This window comes from Girardinichthys multiradiatus, chromosome 15, assembly GCF_021462225.1.
Source record: "Girardinichthys multiradiatus isolate DD_20200921_A chromosome 15, DD_fGirMul_XY1, whole genome shotgun sequence".
NCBI classification, from domain to species: Eukaryota; Metazoa; Chordata; class Actinopteri; order Cyprinodontiformes; family Goodeidae; genus Girardinichthys; species Girardinichthys multiradiatus.
This window is the reverse complement of record NC_061808.1, coordinates 10,608,058-10,621,231: the sequence shown is the minus strand read 5'-3', so window position 1 is coordinate 10,621,231 and position 13,174 is coordinate 10,608,058. Positions and strand designations below refer to the sequence as shown.

Genomic DNA, 13,174 nt, shown 5'->3' with positions numbered 1-13,174 from the left:
GAAAATTATCATCAATATTTTGGATATTTGGATATATTGGATAAATTTGGATATATTTTTGGAAGTTATACAAGTTTACACATTACAGCATTTAACAAACATAAATCTCACTTGGATCAAAGATTCTCTCCTGAGAAAATTATGCAAATCATTTATGAATAAAAGAAAAAAAAAAAAAGAAAATAGAAGAGATTAGGTGCGAAATGTCATTAATGTCATGATAAATGTCAGAAGTTATAATCATCAGTTGATGAAATGCAGAGGAGTAATCATAGCAGTAAAAATGTGGCAATGTCTGTCTGTCTGTCTGTCTGTCTGTCTGTCTGTCTGTCTATATGTGAAAGTGTGAAAAAGTGTGTATTATCTCAGTATTTTGACTCTTAGGGGACAAATGTTAGGCAGTATTGTGAATTATTTTCTGTCCTCGGTGCTCACTCTTCAGCTTGGATCAGCTCTTAGGACTAGGTCTGTCTAGCGAGGCCTGCTGTTCATCCTCATGATGTAGCACCATCAACATCTCATTCAAAGAGATTCAGTTTCCATGACTCCCAAGCTCATCCTCGGCTCTGATGGCTGATGTTACCCAGTTTGAACTCACTTTTCCTCCTGTTGTTTGTCTCATGGCGTCCCCAAGGAGCTGTAATGCATGGTTTGCGTGTGGTTCAGTAACACTATCGGATCACGGTGTGCCAGTCTGGAGAATACACCCACCTCAGCTTTGTTGAGCTGAAGAGGAGTCAGACTCCGGCACCCATTGAATGAGATCCCTCCCTCCCTGGGACTGTTTGGCATTATTATTATTATTGACCATCTCTTTTGTTGCTGCGCTGTCTGCTGTGAAGTTGTTCCCTAAAGAAAACGATGATTATGTTCTGTTGCTTTGTCTGTATTTAACCTTGGCTGTGTCATGTGACCAGCCATTTCAATCGTCACTGGTTGTCATGCCAACAGAGCATCTAAGGGAGTCCGTGCTCAACAGAAAGATGGGATGTTTGCACTTCACAGACAGGCAGGTGAGGTCACAATGTAAGCTTTGTAATAAATTACTACAGATGTATTCAGTTTTTTCCAATGTTTCAATATAATTTTAAATCATATCACTTTTCTGAAATCTAAACTGACATTAGATGCCTACTCTTTAGTCCTTATTATCTCATTGAAAGTTAGTCATTTTGTTTTTGTTATTCCATATTGTGGCTGTAAAGAGTACACACACATTTTTTAATGTGAAAAACATATACTTTGAGAAACCATTTAAAAACTTTTTACAAATACAATGTGACATTTTTCCTGTGAAATTCAAGTAAATAACATAAAAATGTATTACAGGAAAAATTATGAAAAATAAAAAGTTGCAGTAACCTGCTTGCAATAATGCGATACTTGTAAACTAATACTTTTTAAAGCACCTTTTGGTTTATTTTCAGCACTCAGTCTTCTCGAGTTTACACCTTCCATAAATTATAGTAAATCTGAAGAACCTGAAATAAAGTTCAGCTATTGCATCTTTTAGCTAAATCCACAGTTTGCAGTGAGGTTACAAAGGATCAAAAGCATCTTTTTGTATAAAAGGTATCAGTGAGGAGGAAAGGAAGAAAAAAATCCACAATATTTCATTTACACTTTGGCACAGCAAGGGGTGTCATCAATGATTGTGGAAATATGGGACAGCGTGGATGTTAGAAAAAATTAAAACAAGACTGAAACTGGTCATGGAGGCTGTCAATATCTCTGAAGAAGCTGTGAGACAGAAGCGTTTTCTTCCAAAGAAATGGAAGTGAAAGAAGAAATGGTCTGATAAAACCAAACATGAACTTTTAGACCATAACTCTGGATGGTGTGTTTGACACAGAAACAACACTGCACATAAATAATTCCAAAACCAGAAAATCTATGGGGTCACCTGTGGACAAGATATGTCCTCATCATCTGATAGATTTGAATACGTTTTGCTAAATATTGTCAGGTCAAGATGTGGGATGCTGATAGAACCATATTAAAGAAGGCTGAAAGCTGAAATGTTGTTTCATCAATGGTTGGTTTTAAAGGTGTAGTTTTCTAACCATGATGTTTTGTAAGAGGATACAAGATAGCAAATAATGCAGGAAAAATATATAATTATTACAAAGCAGAAATAATTTGTACAGTCTAGTAATTAAAAATATATTTTATTTAAATTAAAGTTTTTTTCAATCTCAAAATGTTGCTTTTTTGAAGTTGTGTAGTGAGGCCAAAAGCAAGGGAAAAGTCAAAGTACATTTGTATACATATCAATTTTATTTTACCATCAAATATTGGTTTTGATTTTGGATAAGTAATGGGTATTGTGTCATGGCTTGTGAGTTTACAACCTAGTGATTACACTGAGAGGTGTTAGAATTAAATCTAAATATGATCAGATCGTATCCTAACACAGTTTTGTTGTTGTTTTTTGCTGTGCTACTGGCTAAACATCTCTACTTTGTTCTACTTGTGGTTCATTCCGATGCATCTTAGCAAACAAATTGTAAGTCAAGCTGTGATATCCTTTAAAGAGAATAAAGGCTTTTTACTGCCAACCAGTCAAAACCCTCCATATTATATGACTCCTTTTGTAATTGCATGGGGATGAAGTCTGTTATTTAAAATGGTAATTTAAGCTCCTAGATTCTATGCTTTTATGTATTTTGCAGTTTGTCGGAGCATTGCAATGTTTGACTTTGTCGAGAAGTTGCAAGGATGTCCACTCCTGCAGAGATTGGAAGCTGTCTTCATTTCTACTTGTCAATGTACGTTTTTTTACCATAGGATAATGGACTTCAAATACTTTGCAGTTGGCCATATAATCTTTCCCAGATTGATGCAACAATTGCTTTTTTGAGGTTATTGTTGATGTTTTTTCATCTTGTGTTAATTCCACATCTGTATGTTGTAGACCAGCAATCTGCCAAACATTTGCTTTGGTCACACATATGATGATCAATTAAATAAGTACTTTAATTACCAGGCCCTTGTTGTTACTTTGCTTCCTAAATTCCACTGAAGCAGTGTTGGTGCAATAATTATTCCCTTTTACTGTATGTACCCTGGTTTACTGGTTGATTAATTGATTTTTCCCATGTCCATTGATGAAATAAGTACAATTGATGGTTAACATACACATATGGTTGAGTTAAACAATAAATTTTTTTATTCGCCCTAAAAGAATATCCAGTCTACCCGTGTGTCTTTTTTGGGCTTCAGGTTTCCTCCCAGCTAGTCTTACCCTTGGCCACTCTTCCAGGCAGGTGTCACCCTGCAGCCATCCAGCTGAACACAAAGACTGTGTGGCCATCCATCAGTCTGCCTGTATTTGTCAAACTCTCTGCAGGATCAGAACACAAAAGCACTGTTTTTCACTCTCATTTGGAGGTGACATTTGGTTTTGCTCTGGAAACACCACTCAGGGGTTTCAATTTAAACAGAGTAAAATGGAAATCCAAATTGCTCTGGGCAACTCGGAGCATAACGATCTAGTTAAAGAAAGAATACAAATATAAGATGCAGAAACTGAAACGCCATACTGTGCTGCCAATACTCTACAGTCTCAAAAAAAGATTGTGCAATTGTTAGAAATTATTGATCGATCATGTTGTAATATATCACTCTCACTGTTTGCTTTTTGTCCATTTTTACACAATTTAACAGAAACCGCCCATTATCATGTTTGAGGCAACACTCTCTCACAATTTGAGTAAAAGGTATGGCTGAATAGAATTTTGATCAACATCTTCAAAACCAGCAACTGGCTTATTTCAGTGACTGTGTCATCGTAAAAAAAATCCATATTGGTTAATTTCTTTAAGGCATTTCCTGACTTCCGAAGATCAACACTCATTTGCCTCACTTGAGGTACAGTTGGTAGCACTGTTGCCATGCAACAAGAAGGTCCTCGGTTCGACCCCTGGCCGGGGATCTTTCTGCTTGGAGTTTGCATGTTCTCCCTGTGCATACGTGGGTTCTCCCCAGGTACTCTGGCTTCCTCCCATAGTCCAATAACATGGCTGTTGGGTTAATTTATCTCTCTAAATTGTCCTTAGGTGTGAATGGGTGTGCGCATTGTTGTTTGTCCTGTGTGTTTCCGTGTTGCCCTGCGATGGACTGGGGACCTGTCCAGGGTGTACTCTGCCTCTTGTCCGTAGACTGCTGAAGTCACCAGCTCCCCTGTGACCCAGTATGGAAGCAGCGGGTATCAAAAATGGATGGATGTTGTCAATAACATCTATTTTTGAGGAATTATTAGGAGTGCAAATGTGTTTCATCTGGGGCACAAAAACAAGTTTGATTGTGGTACTGCAGTAAAAGCTTACTTCATTTCAGGTCTTTATACATCTTTATCAGGGTTGCCCAAAAATATGTGGGGCTTTAAATGGAAATTATTTTCAGTTTTCATTTATTCATTTGTTTATTTGATATAATTTTAATTTAAGATTATAGTATAAAGTTAAAATAGAAATTGTCAGCCTGTCTGTGTGACATAAACCATATACAGCAGTCTTGTAATGCTTTATTCTTGTTCAACAGAAAACAATATCCCTCCAAATCCCCAGAAAAAGCTCCCTCTACCTTCTCTGCAGGACCTGCCATCCCACAGGCAACATGTGATTTTGATTTTATCGTCTGCATCTGTGTGATCTGGATGGTTTTCTTCAGGGTTATTTCTTAAAAGGTTCCACTATGTATGTTGTATTAGCACACAACACTTTTCATCCTTGACTCACGCAGGTTTGTGCATTAATAACTAAGAGATCAGGCTTCTGAAAACATCATGGCTTACACTGACTTACACATATTACACGATTTCTTTTCATACAGTGCTTTGCAAAAGTGTTTATAGTGTTTGAATATTATTGAATTTTGACATGTTATTGCCCAGAATGTGAATGCATTTTATTAGAACTTTACAGGAGAGACCAAGGCATGGGAATGCTTTTTTAAACATTGACGTTTGTGGTTGTGAGGTGACAACAATTTTAAGGCCCATGTATGCAAAACACAAAAGTGGTCCAGATTTGACAAAACATAATTAAATATACTTCTTTGAAAGATATGCTGGGCTAAAGAAGCAACTTGAAACCAGACATTTTACATTTTTCTGTGAAGCCAGGTAGTTATTGTTGTCCAGTATCATGCACTTAGAAAGATTTATGAACTACAAATGGATTGACCTTGGTAAAAATGATTAAAAATAACCTATGAAAGTCAAAACATTTATGACCTAATGGTGCTGCAGGTTCCTTTTATTAATTTTCATTAATTTTATTTAGGAATTACTTTAAATCCAAGAGGAGATTAAGTTACCACTCTGTAAATCCCAGGAACTTTCTAAAAAATAAGAATAACTAAAAAGAGGTTGAAAAGGTGTGTTTTCCATGTATTTTCAAGGATCTTCAGTGACAGAGATAACATCATGTACCAACTCCTACTCGAGTCAATTTGAAGAAGTCAGAAGACTGATTATGTTCCATTGGTTCATCTTGTGCAGAGTGTGTTGAGGACTGTTACGTGCAGCAGCTCGTTACGTGCAGCAACCTTCTTTCACTTTCAGCTCCCCATCACAGAGACAGTCTAATTTTAACCAGTTTGTTCACTTTCACTGATGAACTGCTTTTGATGCTGCTGCCACAACACACAGCACACAAAACAGTGTGTCACTGTTAGTTAAGCCAGAAGTAAAATCGTTCTTGTAAACAACCGCAGTGTTGTATTTAAGTCCAGTCGTTAGTAGTGAACTCTGTGGTATATTTTGTCTTGCATCACCTCCATCTTTTTTCCCAGAATAAAAAAACTCTGTCCATCTTTTTCTTGGCCTTTCTAAAATCCACACCAGCTCTTTTGACTTGTTCAGAATAAAGATGAGATGATTGTCCCCACATCATGTCACAGAGGTGGATCACTAGTATTTCTGTGGATGACAGGACATACAGACTGAGGAGGAACAGTAAGGTTCCCCGAGGAGTCTTCCTCTGCATTTGACCACTGGTGGAGACTCACAAGCCTTTAGACTCTCAAACTATGGTCTGTCTGTAAGATAGTCAATTATTTAGCCGGCTCGGGAGGCCTCCTGGAGAATCTTATGGAGATTTTCTTACATAATTGTGCAAAATGCAGCCTGAATTGTCCTAAATGTACCGAAGAAATAAAAAAAAGTGGTCCTCAGAATAATGTCTGTTTTGTCGAGACAAGATTAGCCTCTCTGAAGAAAACAGAAAAGCTAAAAATTTGCAAAGAAGACCCCTGAAGTCTTTAATGTTCCATATTAATTTTAGCGTCACTGTTGTAAATGATTAAATTTAAACTTCCACATACTAGGAAGTCTCCACTTCATGTGGAGTATTAACTCATACAAAACTTCAGGTCAAAGATTAGCCTTAACATCCAAACCTTCACACACTGAAACTATTCCAGTCTGTCAACTGCTAGTGATATTTTACACTGTGCATGAATACATTTTAAAATACTTTATAAATCTAAAGGGAAACATTGTGTTTAAGCACAAACCTTTCCTATATTTTGCTCACGTCAGCTTTTTTGGAACTTACTGTAGGGAAGAAAGTTAGGAATATTTGTTTAATAGCGACTTGAATTAAATATCTGTACAATAAAGCATAGAATACCTACGATTTATATAATTTTACATGTGTTTACAAGATTTATATCTTTTTACATGCATTCATTTTCCAAAGCTTTATCCTTTTAACTATCACATGGGGGCTGGTGGAACAGATTTCAGTATCAACTGTCAAGTTGCAGAATACTGAATAGTCTGTATTCTGCAGTCACACCACCTTGTTCCCTAAAGTCTAGACAGAAACAATAAACAAATCTGTTTGTAATGTTTGTTTTGAGCAAGGACAAGTGCATGTGCAGAGACTGAGTGCATTCCTTTGTCTTTTAAAACCTCTGTCTGCTATTTTGTAAAACCTGCATATAAGGACCTCGCTGTCACACTAACAAGGCCCCTGTGTAACCACATATCAACATGCTTTATGAAAACACATCAAATGAAATTATAGAAGTAGATAAATGAGCTTTATACATTTTATTGTGTTTGTCTCTGTTGCTCTGTTTCCAATACAAACAAAGGACATTGAAGCATGTAATTTATGTGAAAAATTATTTTTGTTTTCTTTAATTAATATATTTATGTTTTGGTTGATTTCGCCTTACGAATTCTACTTGATTCAACCTCTAGTGAAATTACATGATGTAAATGCAGAGCTACTGTAGGTATGCTGGGCTTTCTTTGTATTTCTTATTTTCAGCCAAGTGTGAAGCGTGTTCACCCACATGAGTTGCTCTGACTTATGATTCATAAAATGTGTATGAGGCTGCTTGAAAAAGTCTGTATCTTCAGTCCACACGCAGCAGAGCTCTGTGGTGTTTGTCCAAGTGAGACACCCCGACTTTAATGCATTTTATAAGTTTTGGCAGTGGTATGGAGATAAACAAATGCTGATTTGCCCTTTTTCTTACTTGCAGTACATTTGATCTCACTTCTACAATTTTGCTTTTTTTTCCACTTAGCTTCATGAAAAACTAAATATTAGATGGTACTTTTTTTTGTCATGTGTTGCATATTAGAATAAATGCGGCAAGTTCAGGTCTTGCTTTGTTGGTGCTGTTATTGATTCCAGTTTCTACACGTGGATAAGCTATTTTTTACCAAAGAAAGATTTTGAGACAGTAACAATGCAATGACCCTGTTGTTTTTCTGTGTCTCGTTAAAAATTGTTTAGCATTTTGCCTTCACTGTTATAGTAATATGGTCATTTCCTTTGAATCATATTAACTTAATTCTGCAAAATTAAATCAAACAACGAAATATTCAGGGTATGTGTTTTCAATAACTATATCGTTTGAAATTACGGAGGTTTCAAAGGATGGAAGCATCCATCTATTAATATTTAATCAGAACATGACCTTGTCATTATTTAGAATAGATCCAATTCATCACACATCTTTAATCAACTCCAAAATGCAGTTGACAGTTCTCTGTTGTTGTATAAACAGACAGGTTCCCCATGTTCATGGTAACACTGGAGTAAACTAATCTTTGTCACGTTGCAGCTGCAGCTGGCTTTATCTATTTATGGATGCTTCGCAGACAGCTGCATATTTGTCTTTATAGTTTTCTCAGCATTTTACAAAGATTTATGAGCACGCACGCCACAGGATGAAAAATGAGCTCTGAAGTTAGTTTAAAAAACGCTTACTGGCAAAAATTATCATCATCCTTGTGGCATTTTTTCAGAGCCGTTTCACTCATGCATAGGTGATGTGGTTACTTTAATCACTGATTTATCCTGTAAAGTGAAAGAATAAGCAACTAAAGGTGAGCAGTGATTTCGAGATTAAGAGGGAAACAAGACTTAAATCAACATAGAAACTCAATAAGCATTTTGTTTTTTCACTATTAATGGGCTTTTCATATTGATGAGGTTGATATTATTGAGGAATAAGGGACATTCTGTCTTATTTTCTTTAAACTTCCTGCTTGGAAAATATTCAGTTTGTAATATATTGCAGAAAATACAACGCAGCCGTCACAAATGAATTAAATTCTGGTGGAAAGAAAATTCACCCCTAATCCTACCCTAACCATATTCCAGTAGCAATATTTACAATTTAGAAACAAATTCAACTTTTATGTTAAGTACTTTTGATCAGTAGAGTAAAAATAATCCCATTTTACGAAATAATTGTTTTTACCAGAAGTCCAGCCCCACTCTTAACGGCACCCCTAACTATTCTAATAAAATGACTTTAACTTTATAACATTTGTTTAAATTGATCACAGTGTATAAATTAGTAACTGTTGACTTTATTTTTCCCTGGTCTATTAATATGATATGACACAGAGACACTGCTTATTTAGCCATTTTTCAAAATAGGAAAGACAACAGAAATTGATTGACATTGTTAGTTACCAAATGTTTTTTGTGTTAAAGTTTTATTCTTTTCCATCTCTTTCCAGTGGTGTTCCTCAGGGCTTCTATCCTTGGGCCTCTCCTTTTTTCTCTCCCCCTATTCCACGAGGGTCTATTCATAAAAATATTTTGTCTTTCCACTGCTGTGCAGGTGCCTGCCAGGTTTACCTGCCTCAAACACCAGATAATTCATGCTCCTTCTGCTGTTTTTAAAGTGCCTAGGTGACTTAAAGGCATTGATGCCACATAATTTTTTAGGCAGGCCTAATAGTTTCACACACACCCCTCTTCCCAACCTTTGTTATCTAATCTGTTTCTCAGAAAAGCTTCTTTCAGTTAAAACCAAATAGCAAACGTTCTGCGGAGGCAAGGTGAGAATAATACATGCCTTTATCACAACTCATCCTGACTACTGCAATGCACTTCATGCTGGGGTCAGTCAGGTCACCCTTTCATGTCTCCAGCCTGTTCTAAAGGCTGCTGCTCATCTTCTCACTGGAACACACAGAAATGACCAACCTCACCAGTTCTGTCATCAAACCTTTTTTTGGCTTGTAAATTCCTAAATGGTCTTCCTCTCCCGTATCTGTCTGACTTGCCTTTTCTTCCTTCATGGGCCCTTAGAGCAGCTAACCATCTGCTTTTGGCTGTCCCCAAGCCTAGGTTTGAAACACTGGCTCATGGAGGTTTTGCTCTGCTGCTTTTCTGATTTCCTGTGACAGCTAGCTGTGCTACACTGCTAACACTACCTTGTGTGTAAGCAACAGAAGGGATGGGAGATTCATATTAAGCTGGGTGCTTTTGTATTTTTGCCCTCCTCTATAGCAGTGCTACATCATGTACAGTACATTTACTGCTTAAGTTAAGTTGCTCAATCTACAAGACACTACAAGGGATGACAAGGGTCTAAACCGTTGGCACTTCATATGCTAATGCTAGTATGCTTGAACTTTAGACTCTAAACTACTAAGATGTTGCAATGAAAAAAGAAAAGATAATTATGACAGGAAGTCAATGAAACCTCTCATTTTACATGTTCTTTTCATTATAGTAATAACTGCTTGATTCAGGGAATTTTAATTAAAACACCTAGGGTCAGAGGGGGGTGTTAATTGAAATTGTTTCCTCAGGCTGCCTGTGGTGTACATTTAAAGAATAAGTTGCGGAGGTGTTTCTGTGGCCAAGCAGTATGTGATAGTGGGTAGTAAAGAACTGTCCAATGTTCCCCTTAACTCAGACAACAGTCACCTTTTCATCTGGCAGACAGTCCTCAAGATGTTCAATGATGTGCCATCCTTTCTGCTGGAGACTAAGGGTGGTGGATGCAGACTGAAGAAATTGATTCGCAAGGCCAGTAACAAGGGGGTGGAACTGAACTCTCTGATGGACGTGTCAAAAGAGAGGATGTTGTCCAAGTTAATGACAACTCTGGACAGCACTACACACCCACATGCTGGACAATCACAGTCGTTCAATAATAGACTCACTCCACCATGATGTAAGAGTAAATGGCAAAAAACTATACTAAAAACTATTAGTATTTGTATACTACACTATTCTTTGTATAGTTTCTGTATAAATGTTATAGCTTAGCTTTTTAAAGATGCCACTTCCTATACGCATTTTAAAATTCGGATTGAAAAAAAGGACTGGACATGAAAAACCGCGTCAAATAAAGTAAACATGACATCTCTGCTGTGTGTTTTGTGTTTTATGTAACCCTAAACAAAACACATACAAATGTTGTTTTAAACGGGACTTTGTTATTTAATAAATGTGGAGTAAACTAAAATGGACTTCAAAACTAAAATAATAAAAATAGATCCACAGGTCTGCATCCATTTAACTTGAATTAACATCTGAATCAGAAAAGTTTTCCCAAATCGTTAAAATGCATAGTAAATTAAGTGAATAAAAACTGTTGAAAAAAAATTGGAAAAGTAATAAAAAAATATCAAAAAATTTTAAAGATTTCTTTAAAGATTCATTCATCTTCAATACCGCTTATTCCATAGTGGGACACACGGGGGAGCTGGTGCCTATCTCCAGGTCGAGAGGCAGGGTACACTCTGGACAGGTTGCCAATCCATCGGAGGACTTCTTTAAAGATGTCTTTCAGTGTATGTAATATCAATATGTATCAGTAACTAGGTGTCCAGAAAAGTAAAAATCTAATATTTGAAACATTCGTGTTACAGTGTCTTTGCACATTCACTGACACCCATGCCAAGGGTGTGCAAAAAGCCTGAAAATAACGTCATCTTTTATTACAGCTGAATAATTTCATGCTGAAAATCTTAGAACGTACATAAAAGTACATTAATTGAACTGATGTAATGGCTATTTGTCCTTAGCCTTTAACAAAACAAATCAAATGGCCATTCCGGCACCATCAGAAGTTAAGCTTTTCGCGGGTCAAATAAAATAATCATTGTCTATACTAAAGGATGCGTTTCAGTTGATTTATTCACCATTGTTGGCAAACATACAGACAGCCATGACCATCTGCAGCCTCTCCTCACCCTGGTAGAAAAAAAAAAAAACGTTTGACCCATGGTGCCCTCTCAGAACCATCCCACCTGACCTCATTTCAGTCAGTCAGTCATTTTCTACCGCTTATTCCATAGTGGGTTGCGGGGGAGCTGGTGCCTATCTCCAGCAGTCTATGGGCGAGAGGCAGGGTACACCCTGGACAAGTTGCCAGTCCATCGCAGGGCAACACACATACAACCATGCACACACTCATTCATACACCTAAGGGCAATTTAGAGTTACCAATAAACCTAACAGGCATGTCTTTTGACTGTGGGAGGAAGCCAGAGTACCCAGTGAGAACCCACGCATGCATGGGGAGAACATGCAAACTCCATGCAGAAAGACCCCCGGTCGGGAATCGAACCCAGGACCTTCTTGCTGCAAGGCAACAGTGCTACCAACTGCACCACCGTGCAGCCCATCTGACCATCCCACCTGACCTATTTATGCAAATTCGCACCTGATGGCCCAAAAAAAAAAAAACATAAACCCCATTTAACATTAACCAAAAGATAATAACAATAATAAAAAAACTAAGAATTTTAACGCTAAAGAAAATTAAACAACAAATAGCCCCAAAAACTAGTGTTAAGATTTAATTGTTCTTAAGAAGGTTGATTTGGTGTTTGGTGAGTGATCTCTGTGATGATTTGGACATTGGGGTTGGATCACTGTCCTGCTGAAAGATCCAGTGATGGCCCATTTTCACTTTTCTGGTTAATTGCTTGAGATAATTATTCAAAATGACCAGTTCACCGGAGCATGTCAGATCCTCCACCATACTTAAGAGTGGATATTGGGGGCATTTTCACCAATGCATCCTTTGCTTCATGCCAGAATCATATTTATTGTTTGTTGCAGAAAACTCAGTCTAATCTTTCCAAAGCACACACTTCTAGTTAAGGTCCTAATAGAGTTTATGCACATGTTTATGTTGGTGAGCTTTGCTTGGCATGCTTCCTAAACAATCGATTGGCATGTAGAAAAGAGTCGAAGGGGGATTTTAAAGGGATTCTTCTTTAAAGGGACTGCACTGAATTTTGCCAGTGGTAATTTTGTTAAAAAAAATCATTTGTTAAATGGGATCTTTTTCACCTCACAAAATAACTACTTTCAAATTAAAAGGTGGATTTTTTCCATTATTATTTTTCTGTGGGAGAATATGCTATTGCAATTAAAGCAGAATTTATTTTAAGACTTTTAGTTTACTCACTGAATGACATTTCATAAAAATGTCTATTCAATTCAGTTTCAATTCAGTTTATTTATATAGCGCCAATTCACAACACATGTCGTCTCAAGGCACTTCACAAAGGGTCTGGAATGGTGTAGGGTTGTTGGGGAGGTAAGAATAAACTACTGAGTGTTAGAATGGGCTATGTGTAGGGGTACTAAGTAAAATAATAAACTGATAAGGTTTGTCTATCTAGAACCCACTGGTGGTCATTGTTATTCAAAAAACCACAAGGATTGAGGGTACCCGTCTCTGTCAGACTGATTATAACCATTGGAAAAGAGAAGGGGTCGCACAGGTAGCAGAAATGGAGGGTGTGTTTGCACCTCAACTATAACTGAGCCGGTTTAGGCTCTCCTTAACAAAGTGCATAAAACATTTTTTAACTTAAATTTTAGTTTTGCTTCATTCAAAAACAGGGATTTTTGCCGATAGACATTGCTGTAAGCCAGGGGTA

General features: G+C 37.1%; 1 long non-coding RNA gene across 2 annotated transcripts; it reads left to right on the top strand.

Moving 5' to 3' along the window:
• Nucleotides 1–865: 865 nt before the first annotated feature.
• Nucleotides 866–6,376, top strand: LOC124882467. 2 transcript variants are annotated; one of them, XR_007041911.1, is made up of 4 exons: nt 866–1,013; nt 2,673–2,768; nt 4,543–4,697; nt 5,404–6,376. It is a non-coding gene; the product is annotated as an uncharacterized LOC124882467 (long non-coding RNA). The 2 variants fall into 2 exon arrangements; XR_007041910.1 differs by having other exon boundaries at nt 4,543–4,743.
• Nucleotides 6,377–13,174: the final 6,798 nt, after the last annotated feature.